The sequence below is a fragment of the Oncorhynchus nerka genome, linkage group LG16 (assembly GCF_034236695.1).
Source record: "Oncorhynchus nerka isolate Pitt River linkage group LG16, Oner_Uvic_2.0, whole genome shotgun sequence".
NCBI lineage: Eukaryota > Metazoa > Chordata > Actinopteri > Salmoniformes > Salmonidae > Oncorhynchus > Oncorhynchus nerka.
Genome location: NC_088411.1, coordinates 29,581,091 through 29,596,333, shown reverse-complemented (window position 1 = coordinate 29,596,333; position 15,243 = coordinate 29,581,091). Strand labels below are relative to the sequence as shown.

At 47.4% G+C, this 15,243-nt stretch overlaps 1 protein-coding gene across 24 annotated transcripts in view; it reads left to right on the top strand.

The window, feature by feature from the left end:
* LOC115144382 (neurexin-1a) overlaps positions 1–15,243 on the top strand; it is a 644,902-nt gene that overhangs the window by 515,161 nt on the left and 114,498 nt on the right. The gene's annotated exons all lie outside the window — the stretch shown is intronic.

Below are 15,243 nucleotides of genomic sequence, written 5' to 3'. Positions count from 1 at the left end.
TGGCTTCCGGGTTAAGCGTGCATTGTGTCAAGAAGCAGTGCGGCTTGGTTGGGTCGTGTTTCGGAGGACGCATGGCTCTCGACCTTCACCTCTCCCGAGTCCGTACGGGAGTTGCAGCGATGAGATAAGACTGTAACTATCAATTGGATACCATGGAAATGGGGTAAAAGTTTTTTTTTTAAGTGTTTTAAATGTTTGACTGTCCCAAACAATCTGGGGTGTGTGGTCACCCTGGTGGTTAAATTGACTCTCTACCAACCAACCAACCAGCTCAAAATCAAGAAATTCCGTATTATCAACCAATCTCACAAATATTTATTTATTTATTTATATACACTATAAATGGTTGGGATTCCATGATTTCAGTCCTCTACTAGACCTTCACAACAGCAAACAAAAGAACAAGATAAAGCAGAAAAATGACAGAAATATTGACCTGCCTGGTCAGGCAATGTGTCCCTATAGAGAAGCAGTGTGGGAGAGGCCAAGCCAAGCTCTACTGTATGGCTCTGTCGGACCGGGCTGTGCTTTTTATTTCAGGACTGTTTACAGAGGACTTATCAGTCTGCACTCTGTACACTTTATTACTATTGACCTTCTCTCTCCATCCGGAGGGCTGAGAGCTGGGAATCCTTCCTTATGAAGGAAGAAGTGGTTGGTGGAAGTGTGTGTGTCTCTGCCTCTGTGTGTGTGTCTCTGTGCGTGCGTGTGTGTCTCTGCCTCTGTGTGTGTGTCTCTGTGCGTGCGTGTGTGTGTCTCTGTGCGTGCGTGTGTGTGTGTCTCTGTGCGTGCGTGTGTGTGTGTGTATCTCTGTGCGTGTGTGTGTGTGTCTCTGTGCGTGTGTGTGTGTCTCTGTGCGTGCGTGTGTGTCTCTGTGCGTGTGTGTGTGTCTCTGTGCGTGCGTGTGTGTGTGTGTGTCTCTGTGCGTGTGTGTGTGTGTGTGTCTCTGTGCGTGTGTGTGTGTGTGTCTCTGTGTGTGTGTGTGTGTCAGAGATGGTTGGCTCCACCAGATAGACAGTATGTCCGCCATCTACCACAAGAGCAGAGAGTGGGGAGAGTGGGGAGAGTGACCCGAAACCAAAATTGATTTATTTCACTGAGAAGTGAACAAGATTTCAGATTTCTATTGACCTCTTTTGATGAAATTCATCACACAAGGGACGGAGAAAGGGATAGACAGAGATAGAGTGTGTGAGAGTGTGTGAGAGAGAGAAAATATTGGTGAAGAAACACAGAACATTTCATTTTTAGAAACATGGAGGCAAGTCTATTTTGAAGTATGCTGTTATGCAGCAGCTTTCACACTCTTCATCATCATTATCATCATCAGCATCTCGCTTTCTTTCTTTCTATCACTTTCTGTCTGTCTGTCTGTCTGTCTGTCTGTCTGTCTGTCTGTCTGTCTGTCTGTCTGTCTGTCTGTCTGTCTGTCTGTCTGTCTGTCTGTCTGTCTGTCTGTCTGTCTGTCTGTCTGTCTGTCTGTCTGTCTGTCTGCCTGTCTCTATGTATGTATGTATGTATGTCTCTATGTATCTATGTCTCTATGTCTCTCCCTCTATGTGTGTGTGTCTCTCTCCCTATCCATCCCAGCAGGCATCTCCATTGATATAGCCTAGTTCTTGTGAGGAAACACACACATACTCATAGTCCTGCCTCCTTTAGCCCAGAAGACTAATACCCTTGAACCAGGGCACACATCAAGTTATTTTTACAGTACTGTGTGTAGTCCAACTGCAGTAAGTGTTTATCTTCAACACAACAGAAAATGCTATTGTTGGTCTTACATGCACAGTAACTTACATAACATAAGCATTGAATAGATCGCTGCTCACCAAATAGCAGCTCGGTCTAGTTGCATCTCTCTTTATGGGCTAAGCAGTCTCTCTCTCTCTCTCTCTCTCTCTCTCTCTCTCTCTCTCTCTCTCTCTCTCTAAAACTAAATGCATTCTCTCTCTCTCTCTCTCTAAAACTAAATGCATGCTCTTCAACCGATCACTGTAAACTCTCCTTCCAGACTCACATCAAACATTTCCAATCCAAAGTTAAATCTAGAATTGGCTTCCTATTTCGCAACAAAGCATCCTTCACTCATGCTGCCAAACATACCCTTGTAAAACTGACCATCCTACCAATCCTCGACTTCGGCGATGTCATTTACAAAATAGCCTCCAATACCCTACTCACTAAATTGGATGCAGTATATCACAGTGCCATCCGTTTTGTCACCAAAGCCCCATATACTACCCACCACTGCGACCTGTCGCTCTCGTTGGCTGGCCCTCGCTTCATGCTAGTCGCCAAACCCACTGGCTCCCGGTCATCTACAAGACCCTGCTAGGTAAAGTCCCCGCCTTATCTCAGCTCGCTGGTCACCATAGCAGCACCCACCTGTAGCACGCGCTCCAGCAGGTATATCTCTCTGGTCACCCCCAAAACCAATACTTCCTTTGGCCGCCTCTCTGCTGCCAATGGCTGGAACGAACTACGAAAATATCTGAAACTGGAAACACTTATCCCCTTCACTAGCTTTAGCTTGAAGCACCAGCTCTCAGAGCAGCTCACAGATTACTGCACCTGTACATAGCCCATCTATAATTTAGCCCAAACAACTACCTCTTTCCCTACTGTATTTATTTATTTATTTATTTTGCTCCTTTGCACCCCATTATTTCTATCTCTACTTTGCACATTCTTCCACTGCAAATCTACCATTACAGTGTTTTACTTGCTATATTGTATTTACTTCGCCACCATGGCCTTTTTTTTGCCTTTATCTCCCTTATCTCACCTCATTTGCTCACATTGTATATAGACTTATTTTTCTACTGTATTATTGACTGTATGTTTGTTTTACTCCATGTGTAACTCTGTGTTGTTGTTTGTGTCGAACTGCTTTGCTTTATCTTGGCCAGGTCGCAATTGTAAATGAGAACTTGTTCTCAACTTGCCTACCTGGTTAAATAAAGGTGAAATAAAAAAATAATGCCAGACACCTTTGCAGGGTATGTTCACACACATCGAGCCTCCCTCCCTTCCCTCTTTGAGTAGCTGGCTGCTGTTGTGGAGGCTGTTGCTGCAGAGGCTGCGGTGCGGAGACTGGGGCTCATAGCTGGCTGCTGTTGTGGAGGCTGTTGCTGCAGAGGCTGCGGTGCGGGGACTGGGGCTCATAGCTGGCTGCTGTTGTGGAGGCTGTTGCGGCAGAGGCTGCGGTGCGGGGACTGGGGCTCATAGCTGGCTGCTGTTGTGAAGGCTGTTGCTGCAGAGGCTGCGGTGCGGGGACTGGGGCTCATAGCTGGCTGCTGTTGTGAAGGCTGTTGCTGCAGAGGCTGCGGTGCGGGGACTGGGGCTCATAGCTGGCTCCTGTTGTGGAGGCTGTTGCGGCAGAGGCTGTGGTGCGGAGACTGGGGCTCATAGCTGGCTGCTGTTGTGGAGGCTGTTGCTGCAGAGGCTGCGGTGCGGGGACTGGGGCTCATAGCTGGCTGCTGTTGTGGAGGCTGTTGCGGCAGAGGCTGTGGTGCGGAGACTGGGGCTCATAGCTGGCTGCTGTTGTGGAGGCTGTTGCTGCAGAGGCTGCGGTGCGGAGACTGGGGCTCATAGCTGGCTGCTGTTGTGGAGGCTGTTGCTGCAGAGGCTGCGGTGCGGGGACTGGGGCTCATAGCTGGCTGCTGTTGTGGAGGCTGTTGCGGCAGAGGCTGCGGTGCGGGGACTGGGGCTCATAGCTGGCTGCTGTTGTGGAGGCTGTTGCTGCAGAGGCTGCGGTGCGGGGACTGGGGCTCATAGCTGGCTGCTGTTGTGGAGGCTGTTGCGGCAGAGGCTGCGGTGCGGGGACTGGGGCTCATAGCTGGCTGCTGTTGTGGAGGCTGTTGCGGCAGAGGCTGCGGTGCGGGGACTGGGGCTCATAGCTGGCTGCTGTTGTGGAGGCTGTTGCGGCAGAGGCTGCGGTGCGGGGACTGGGGCTCATAGCTGGCTGCTGTTGTGGAGGCTGTTGCGGCAGAGGCTGCGGTGTGGGGACTGGGGCTCATAGCTGGCTGCTGTTGTGGAGGCTGTTGCTGCAGAGGCTGTGGTGCGGAGACTGGGGCTCATAGCTGGCTGCTGTTGTGGAGGCTGTTGCTGCAGAGGCTGCGGTGCGGAGACTGGGGCTCATAGCTGGCTGCTGTTGTGGAGGCTGTTGCTGCAGAGGCTGCGGTGCGGAGACTGGGGCTCATAGCTGGCTGCTGTTGTGGAGGCTGTTGCTGCAGAGGCTGCGGTGCGGAGACTGGGGCTCATAGCTGGCTGGATGATTTTTTAAACTCTAGATATTTGATGCGCTCTGCCGCATGAAGACATTTGATAGAGAGACTCCTCTTAGCGCTCCGTCCCAAATGGCACCTTATTTCCTATATAGTGCACTACTTTTGACTAAGGCCCATGGCATTGGAGATATTTTCGAGCCAACTTCCCAGATAATTAGTCACTTTAGCTGACGGACTTCTGCAATAAGCTCCAGATTCAACTAGCACTCTGATCCTCCCCCCGTACAGCTAGCAGCTAATGTGGCACACCTCTGCTAGCTCTTAGGGGATACAGGGAAAGAGAGATGGGAAAGGACTTTGGCTGCTATGCTAACTCTCTATTATCGGAGACTGCAAATGGAGATGGAAGGTAATATCGCACCACTTTTAGCTGCTGCACTACCTCAGATAATATCACACTACTTTAGCTGCAGCGATACCTCTCTTAGGGGACCCAGGGAAGGGAGAGAATGGGAGGGGAGGGGACCTGACTACTACTCAAGCTAGCTCTTTAGGGACGAAGAAAAGAGAAAGATGGGAAGGGAGGGGTACTAACAGTTAATATGGCAACACTTTGCCCAAGAAAGCGAAGGTAACCTGCATAAATGACTACCGCCCCGTAGCACTCACATTGGTAGCCATGAAGTGCTTTGAAAGGCTTGTCATGGCTCACATCAACACCATCATCCTGGAAACACTAGACCCACTCCAATTTGCATACCACCCCAACAGATCCACAGATATCGCAATCGCTTTCCCACCTGGACAAAAGGAACACTTATGTGAGAATGCTATTCATTGACTACAGCTCACCAAGCTCATCACTAAGCTAAGGATCCTGGAATTGAACACCTCCCTCTGCAACTGGATCCTGGACTTCCTGATGGGCCATCCCCAGGTGGTAAGTGTAGATAACAACACATCTGCCATGCTGATCTTCTGAGGCCCCTCAGAGGCACGTGCTTAGTTCCCTCATGTACTCCCTGTTCACCCACGACTGCGTGGCCAAGCACGACTCCAACACCATCATTAAGTTTTCTGATGACACAATAGTGGTGGCCTGATCACCTACAACGACAAGACAGCCTATAGGTAGGAGGACAGAGACCTGGCAGTGTGGTGCCAGGACAACAACCTCTCCCTCAACATCAGCGAGACAAAGGAGCTGATCTAGGTCTGTAGTGGAGCGGGTTGAGAGTTTCAAGTTCCTTGGTGTCCACATCACCAACAAACTACCATTGTCCAAACACACCAAGACAGTCATGAAGAGGGCAATACAACACATTTTTCCAGAGGTGCCTTATTGCTATTATAAACTGGTCACCAATGTAATTAGAGCAGTAAAAATTGATGTTTTGTCATAGCCGTGGTATACGGTCTGATATACCTCAGCTGTCAGCCAATCAGCATTCAGGGCTCGAACCACCCAGTTTATAATGGGTGTTAGAGGATAATGGGGCATGGAGGATGACCTCCCAGGTAATTTCCTCTCCCTGCATTTGGTGCTTATAAAACCTGAGGTATAGTAGTTTACTGTGTAGGGCAGACGCTTCATGCCTTGTGGCTAGTTAGACTGTGGGCAGAAGACATCAGATTTGTGCTTTTAGTGAGTGTACAGGGCAGTGAGTGTACAGGGCAATGAGTGTACAAGACAGTGAGTGTACAGGGCAGTGAGTGTACAGGGCAGTGAGTGTACAGGGCAGTGAGTGTACAGGGCAATGAGTGTACAAGACAGTGAGTGTACAGGGCAGTGAGTGTACAGGGCAGTGAGTGTACAGGGCAATGAGTGTACAGGGCAGTGAGTGTACAGGGCAATGAGTGTACAGGGCAATGAGTGTACAGGGCAGTGAGTGTACAGGGCAATGAGTGTACAGGTCAATGAGTGTACAGGGCAGTGAGTGTACAGGGCAATGAGTGTACAGGGCAATGAGTGTACAGGGCAATGAGTGTACAAGGCAGTGAGTGTACAGGGCAATGAGTGTACAAGACAGTGAGTGTACAGGGCAGTGAGTGTACAAGGCAGTGAGTGTACAGGGCAATGAGTGTACAAGACAGTGAGTGTACAGGGCAATGAGTGTACAGGGCAATGAGTGTACAGGGCAGTGAGTGTACAAGGCAGTGAGTGTACAGGGCAATGAGTGTACAAGACAGTGAGTGTACAGGACAGTGAGTGTACAGGGCAGTGAGTGTACAAGACAGTGAGTGTACAGGACAGTGAGTGTACAGGGCAGTGAGTGTACAGGACAGTGAGTGTACAGGGCAGTGAGGGTACAGGGCAATGAGTGTACAGGGCAGTGAGTGTACAAGACAGTGAGTGTACAGGACAGTGAGTATACAGGACAGTGAGTGTACAGGACAGTGAGTGTACAGGGCAGTGAGTGTACAGGACAGTGAGTGTACAGGACAGTGAGTGTACAGGGCAGTGAGTGTACAGGGCAGTGAGTTTACAGGACAGTGAGTGTACAGGGCAGTGAGTGTACAGGACAGTGAGTGTACAGGGCAGTGAGTGTACAGGACAGTGAGTGTACAGGACAGTGAGTGTACAGGGCAGTGAGTGTACAGGACAGTGAGTGTACAGGACAGTGAGTGTACAGGGCAGTGAGTTTACAGGACAGTGAGTGTACAGTACAGTGAGTGTACAGGACAGTGAGTGTACAGGACAGTGAGTGTACAGGGCAGTGAATGTACAGGGCAGTGAGTGTACAGGACAGTGAGTGTACAGGGCAGTGAGTGTACAGGACAGTGAGTGTACAGGACAGTGAGTGTACAGGACAGTGAGTGTACAGGGCAGTGAGTTTACAGGACAGTGAGTGTACAGGACAGTGAGTGTACAGGACAGTGAGTGTACAGGGCAGTGAGTGTACAGGGCAGTGAGTGTACAGGACAGTGAGTGTACAGGGCAGTGAGTGTACAGGACAGTGAGTGTACAGGACAGTGAATGTACAGGGCAGTGAGTGTACAGGGCAGTGAGTGTACAGGGCAGTGAGTGTACAGGACAGTGAGTGTACAGGGCAGTGAGTGTACAGGGCAGTGAGTTTACAGGACAGTGAGTGTACAGGGCAGTGAGTGTACAGGACAGTGAGTGTACAGGACAGTGAGTTTACAGGACAGTGAGTGTACAGGACAGTGAGTGTACAGGACAGTGAGTGTACAGGGCAGTGAGTGTACAGGGCAGTGAGTGTACAGGACAGTGAGTTTACAGGACAGTGAGTGTACAGTACAGTGAGTGTACAGGGCAATGAGTGTACAGGGCAGTGAGTTTACAGGACAGTGAGTGTACAGGACAGTGAGTGTACAGGACAGTGAGTGTACAGGGCAGTGAGTGTACAGGGCAGTGAGTGTACAGTACAGTGAGTGTACAGGGCAATGAGTGTACAGGACAGTGAGTGTACAGGACAGTGAGTGTACAGGGCAGTGAGTGTACAGGACAGTGAGTGTACAGTACAGTGAGTGTACAGGGCAGTGAGTGTACAGGGCAGTGAGTGTACAGTGCAGTGAGTGTACAGGGCAATGAGTGTACAGGGCAGTGAGTTTACAGGACAGTGAGTGTACAGTACAGTGAGTGTACAGGACAGTGAGTGTACAGGACAGTGAGTGTACAGGACAGTGAGTTTACAGGACAGTGAGTGTACAGTACAGTGAGTGTACAGGACAGTGAGTTTACAGGACAGTGAGTGTACAGGACAGTGAGTGTACAGGACAGTGAGTTTACAGGACAGTGAGTGTACAGGACAGTGAGTGTACAGGACAGTGAGTGTACAGGGCAGTGAGTTTACAGGACAGTGAGTGTACAGGACAGTGAGTGTACAGGACAGTGAGTGTACAGGGCAGTGAGTGTACAGGGCAGTGAGTGTACAGGACAGTGAGTGTACAGGGCAGTGAGTGTACAGGGCAGTGAGTGTACAGGACAGTGAGTGTACAGGACAGTGAATGTACAGGGCAGTGAGTGTACAGGGCAGTGAGTGTACAGGGCAGTGAGTGTACAGGACAGTGAGTGTACAGGGCAGTGAGTGTACAGGGCAGTGAGTTTACAGGACAGTGAGTGTACAGGGCAGTGAGTGTACAGGACAGTGAGTGTACAGGACAGTGAGTTTACAGGACAGTGAGTGTACAGGACAGTGAGTGTACAGGACAGTGAGTGTACAGGGCAGTGAGTGTACAGGGCAGTGAGTGTACAGGACAGTGAGTTTACAGGACAGTGAGTGTACAGTACAGTGAGTGTACAGGGCAATGAGTGTACAGGGCAGTGAGTTTACAGGACAGTGAGTGTACAGGACAGTGAGTGTACAGGACAGTGAGTGTACAGGGCAGTGAGTGTACAGGGCAGTGAGTGTACAGTACAGTGAGTGTACAGGGCAATGAGTGTACAGGACAGTGAGTGTACAGGACAGTGAGTGTACAGGACAGTGAGTGTACAGGGCAGTGAGTGTACAGGACAGTGAGTGTACAGTACAGTGAGTGTACAGGGCAGTGAGTGTACAGTACAGTGAGTGTACAGGACAGTGAGTTTACAGGACAGTGAGTGTACAGGACAGTGAGTGTACAGGACAGTGAGTTTACAGGACAGTGAGTGTACAGGACAGTGAGTGTACAGGACAGTGAGTTTACAGGACAGTGAGTGTACAGGGCAGTGGGTTGGATGAAATTACTGACCTTAAAAACAGCTTTGCTGAATTAAAGGCAAATGGAGTAATTATCTTACTGCAAAATGCTCAGGCGAATGTTTTCATGCAAACATTGTATAATCATCAGCACATCTGGACAATTTTTGAATTGATAGAACTTTTGGGGCAAGTTAATGAATGTTCTGGGAACGTTCACAGAACCAACTTTAGTTTGCTGGGTCACTTCTTCTTCAAGCCGAGACAGACAAGACAGGCTTTGAATGACATCAAAGGAATATAGAGGACATTGAAGCCACTGATATGTGTGTGTGTGTGTGTGTGTGTGTGTGTGTGTGTGTGTGTGTGTGTGTGTGTGTGTGTGTGTGTGTGTTAGAGAAATTATCATTTTCTCCCTCCGAATAATTCCATTACCTGTATAATTTCATTAATGGCCTGGCTATAAAAAGGCTACTGTCAGAAGAGCGGTAATTAATACATACGAGGTGAAACGGTGGAGTGCATGGCCCAGCCACTTTACTAAGGCATTCAATTTTAGGGAAGACTAACAAACAGGCACATACGCATGTATAGTATGCACGACACACGCACACACAATCGGACGGGTGAAGCATGGAGGGTGCACAATGGTTGTCAACACGTATGACGCATAAACAAAGAAAACATTAGGTAACTATCCTCTACTGTACACCACAGAGGGAGAGCATCTGGACAGGGGCTCGCTTGCACTCGCTCTCTGTCTTTCACGCTCTCTCTCTCTCTCTCGTTCTTCCTTTCTATCTCTCTCTCTTTCTCTCTCTTTTACTCTCTCCCTCTCTCTCTCCCCATCTCTCTCTCTCTCTCTCTCTTCATCTGTCTCCCTCTCTTTCTATCTCTCTCTATCTCTCCTCTCTCGCTTTCTCTCTATCTCTCCTCTCTCTCTTACTATTTTTCTCCATCTCTCTCTCTCTCTCTCTCTCTCTCTCTCTCTCTCTCTCTCTCAATCTCACACACACATTGATTCAAAGACCACTTCACACTTCTTATTTTTCTTTCCGTTACTCCCTGGCCTGAGAGAGAGAATAACATTCCTTTTCTCCTTGGGCTGAGAGAGAGGATAACATTCCTTTTCTCCCTGGGCTGAGAGAGAGGATAACATTCCTTTTCTCCCTGGGCTGAGAGAGAGGATAACATTCCTTTTCTCCCTGGGCTGAGAGAGAGGATAACATTCCTTTTCTCCTTGGGCTGAGAGAGAGGATAACATTCCTTTTCTCCCTGGGCTGAGAGAGAGGATAACATTCCTTTTCTCCCTGGGCTGAGAGAGAGGATAACATTACTTTTCTCCGTGGGCTGAGAGAGAGGATAACATTCCTTTTCTCCCTTGGCTGTGAGAGAGGATAACATTCATTTTCTTCCTGGGCTGAGAGAGAGGATAACATTCCTTTTCTCCCAGGCAGAGAGAGAGAGGATAACATTCCTTTTCTCCCTGGGCTGAGAGAGAGGATAACATTCCTTTTCTCCCTGGGCTGAGAGAGAGGATAACCTTTCTTTTCTCCCTGGGCTGAGAGAGAGGATAACATTCCTTTTATTCCTGGGCAGAGAGAGAGGATAACATTCCTTTTCTCCCAGGCAGAGAGAGAGGATAACATTCCTTTTCTCCCTGGGCTGAGAGAGAGGATAACCTTTCTTTTCTCCCAGGCAGAGAGAGAGGATAACCTTTATTTTCTCCCTGGGCTGAGAGAGAGGATAACCTTTCTTTTCTTCCTGGGCTGAGAGAGAGGATAACATTTATTTTCTTCCTGGGCTGAGAGAGAGGATAACCTTTCTTTTCTTCCTGGGCTGAGAGAGAGGATAACATTTATTTTCTTCCTGGGCTGAGAGAGAGGATAACCATTCTTTTCTCCCTGGGCAGAGAGAGAGGATAACCTTTATTTTCTTCCTGGGCTGAGAGAGAGGATAACCGTTCTTTTCTCCCTGGGCTGAGAGAGAGGATAACCTTTATTTTCTTCCTGGGCTGAGAGAGAGGATAACCTTTCTTTTCTCCCTGGGCTGAGAGAGAGGATAACCTTTCTTTTCTTCCTGGGCTGAGAGAGAGGATAAAAAAGTGTGAACTATTTGTCAGCCTGACATAAAGCCTATTTTGCTTTGTTGCTGTTGTGGGCCTGAAGGAGATTAACAATGAATCAATATTTAGGGCTCTCCACACACACACACACACACGCGCTCACGCACACATACACACACACACACACATGCACACACACATACACACACAATAACCAACATATTATTTACCAATGAGTGTCTGAAACACACACAGACAGACTGGCTGGTTATGTTTATATTCGGTAGGATTTATTTCCCTAATTAGAAATATGGGAAACAACTCTGGTGGGAAAAAGGAAAGCATACCTTGTACGTTCCACATGGTCCCCTATTCCCTATAATGTCACTCACTACCTTTGACCAGAGCCCTATAGGAGAATAGGAACGCACACACTATGATTTAGGGCATCTCCACATGGGTAGAGTTGTTGAGATCATTGTACATGTATGCTCAGGGTTTACTTGGCAATGTCAATATAATTATATTGTAACTAGATACTGTACAATGGTTTGCTGCCTGAGGCATTTTCAAAGTGGGAGATTTAATCTGAGTGTATTATATATGTCTCCCTTCATTATATGTTGTCAGTTAAACTAGACAATGCAGAATACATTAGATGGTATCAGAGATGATATGTCTTGTAGCCTTTTCAACAGACCTAGAGCAGTAGTGGCAATATAGACTAGAGTAGTAGGAAGATAATGGTACTGTACTGTATACAATTTTCAGTATGGCTGAAACAATGGTAATGTAGTGACAGTGTTATAGCCATTCTTTATAAGTGTTCATTTTCTTGTGGTTGTAATTCGTGCTACATTGGTGTCTGAAGTGGGATTGGAACACACGCCTCCAAGGGAGACTATTACAACTTTCCAGTATTGCAGCTGTTCTAGTCACGTAGTAGCAGTAAAAACACAGTGCAGATGGGGAGTTGGTTACGGGGTATAGATTTTACGGACATCAGCACTGCTGTATCACGCACACACACACACACACACACACACACACACACACACACACACACACACACACACACACACACACACACCCTTACCCTCCAGCTGCATGAGAGGAACGACAAGAACACGAGAACCAAAAAAGAGTGAAAAAAGATTGGAGGAGAGGAGAATAACCGTAGGATCAACTCATCAGTTAATTAAACTCAATTTCAGCTTGATAGGCAATTAATCATGCTAGCATGCATCGTGCTCACTGTCTGGAAGGGGTGGGTTGGATCTCAGGGTTAAGCAGCACACACACAGAATGGGATGGGTTGTATTTCGTTGTGCGGTGACAAACACACACACACACACACACACACACACACACACGCACACACACACACACACACACACACACACACACACACACACACACACACACATACACAATGGGCAGGGTTGTATCTTGGGGTGTGCCGACAGTGTGGGTTATATATGTGCATTTTCCCAGGGGTGCTACCCAGCAGGAACAGCACTTACCCAGAACACAGCTCTCTATCCTGGGGAGTGGGGGTATAGAAGGGCTAGAGCTGGTGGGGGATAGAGGGCTGCGTGTATGTACAGTAAGATGGACTGGGGCTTGCGTCCCAAATGGCACCCTATTCCCTATTCGGTATTCCAATCTAGTCCCTGGTCAAAAGTAGTACATCATGGAGTGAGAGAGAGAGAGAGAGAGAGAGAGAGAGAGAGAGAGAGAAGGGGAGAGGGCAAAAGAAGGGGGAGAGATCCTCTCTCTCTCTCTCTCTCTCTCTCTCTCTCTCTCTCTCTGTTTTGCCCTCTCCCCCTTCTCTACCTTCATCTCTCTTTGCCCCTAAGCTCCCACCTCTCCCTCTCAAAGTACACTGGTTCTTTTTGCTTTAGAACATTGTAAAGGCAATTTGTGACTAAATGCAGTGAATTCATTAACGAGACATTGGGGATCATTAAACAGCGATTGAAGGAGGACTATTAAAAGCCTGACTTTAATTGCTTTCGTCTCTTTTACTAAACCTGTTTTGATGTAGTTTTTTTGCTGTGGAGTAAGGGCCCCATAAAGTTATGAATTAGTGTCATTTTTAGTTATGCGTTTGACAGTCCTTGAAAGTAGCTAGCTAGGTAGTTGCCCGCTCAGCACAACACAATGCTGTCACTGCAGTCAGATGTTATGCAGGAGTCCTTGAGAAAAGAGGTACACACTGCAAGCATTGCAAAGTATCTGCTTAAAAAAGACAAAATAATTCCATTATTAGAGAATGCAATGTATGGATACGTTTTTCTGTTGCATTCATACCATTAGCCTTCCCTCTCTCTGTATATCTGCTCAGCTGACTGTGGAGTGCAGGGGCCTGGAATGCGTCTATTCCCTATTTAGTGACTCTATTTATTCCCTATTTAGTGACTCTGGCTAAAAGTAGTGCGGTATCTAGGGTGCCACTTTATACACAGCCTTGGTGTCAATATAACCGGCCATGCTACTGTGCTCATCTGATGAGCATTGTTCCCCGTGTGAGGCCCCCGGGCTATGTTCATGAAGCTCGATGTCTGTGATGTTGGAACACACATACACACACACACACACTCAAACACACACACACACGCTGTGATCCTGGAGAGGCCACAGGGGGTCTATTCCCCTCCTGAAGAAGATTACTCTTGAGGCCGAGTGCCACTCCTCTGCTCCACGCCCTCCAGATCATCCTTCCATCTCTCTCATGCCTCCATCCCATCATCCTCTCCTTCATACATGGAGTAGGGGTCAGGCTTCAGATCGTGTTCTTTAAAACTCAGTTTAAAACTAAATTCTGTGATTTGAAAAAGGACAAAACAGGGTCCCCGCCACTTGTTCTGGTGTATAGCAGATGGTACATATCAATAATTGAAGTGACCATTAAACAGCTTCCCAGACTGTAGCTTTAAAGTGGGATTTATTATCAACATATTAACTGCAGAGTTTTCTTCCTTCTTTTTTTGTCTGTTTCAAAACAAGAGCTGTGGGGGAGTGAGGGAATGTATTACTGTAGCTTTAATGGTATCAGTTGTTACGATCTTGTGTTAGCGCTTGGCTTCCTTTGAAATTACATTTATAAACCAGAGAGCCGTCCTAGTTTCCGTAATCTGGTGTGACACACTACAAATGTTTTTAATTGGGAAGTAGCTTTTGGCTGTGGGATGTGCTCACTACTTACTCTGTGTTAGAGGGAGGTGGCTGAGAGAGAGAGGGAGGGAGGGATAGACAGAGAGAGCGAAGGAGAGATAGATGGGCTGAGAAAGATAGAGAGAGAGGCTATGCTGACTGGATAATCTCATGCAGTGTACTGCTGTACTGCGCTGTAGGGTTGATCCTCCAGCCAACTGCTCCCTACATACAGTACCAGCTCAGATAGAGAGATAGAGAGGGGGGGGGGGGGTGAGAAAGAGAGAGAGAACTTTTACTTTACTCAGCCATTTACTTTGTTTGTATTCTTACCTTTTACTATTTCTAGATGTTGCTGCATTGACCCTGCAAGCATGCATTTCATTGGACGGTGTATACCATGTGTAGCCTGTACATATGACAAATAATAAGACATGAACTTGAAAGAGAGACTGCCTGACCTGTGTAGGGGACATGGAACAGCCAGACAAAAGTGAACATTTATTATTATTTTTTATCATTTAATTCCTGTTTGATGTGAAACTCTGATTGAATCAGTATCATTTTGCGATTTACTCAGGATCTGAATGCCACATACAATCTGCCCTGAAATTAGATTCCCACCTTCTCTTTGGATTCTAAAGCCCTGATGGTTAAATTGATGAGGAGAGTTTTAAACTGTGCTTTGGGGCACATAGCAATACACAGATGGTCTCTCTCATTATCCCAAAGGCGAAATAGTGATATGAAAAGAGTAGGGGGAAAAATTGTCAGTAAAAAAATGTTTCTGAGTGTCATTGAATCTTGTCGCTCATAAAATAACAGGTGGTTTAGTAAAAAATACACACCATGGACAACTTAGTTTATTATACATATTTATTTATTTATTTTATTTAACCTTATTTAACTAGGCAAGTCGGTTAAGAACAAATTCTTATTTTACAATGACGGACCACCCCAGCCAAACCCTCCCCTAACCCGGCCGATGCTAGACCAGTTGTGCACCGCCCTATGAGACTCCTGGTCACGGCCGGTTGTGATACAGCCCAGGATCAAACCAGGGTCTAGCACTGAGATGCAGTGTCTTAGACCGCTGCGCCACTCGGGAGCCTTAAAACATAGACTTTTGGGGAAAACATTGCTCACCCTA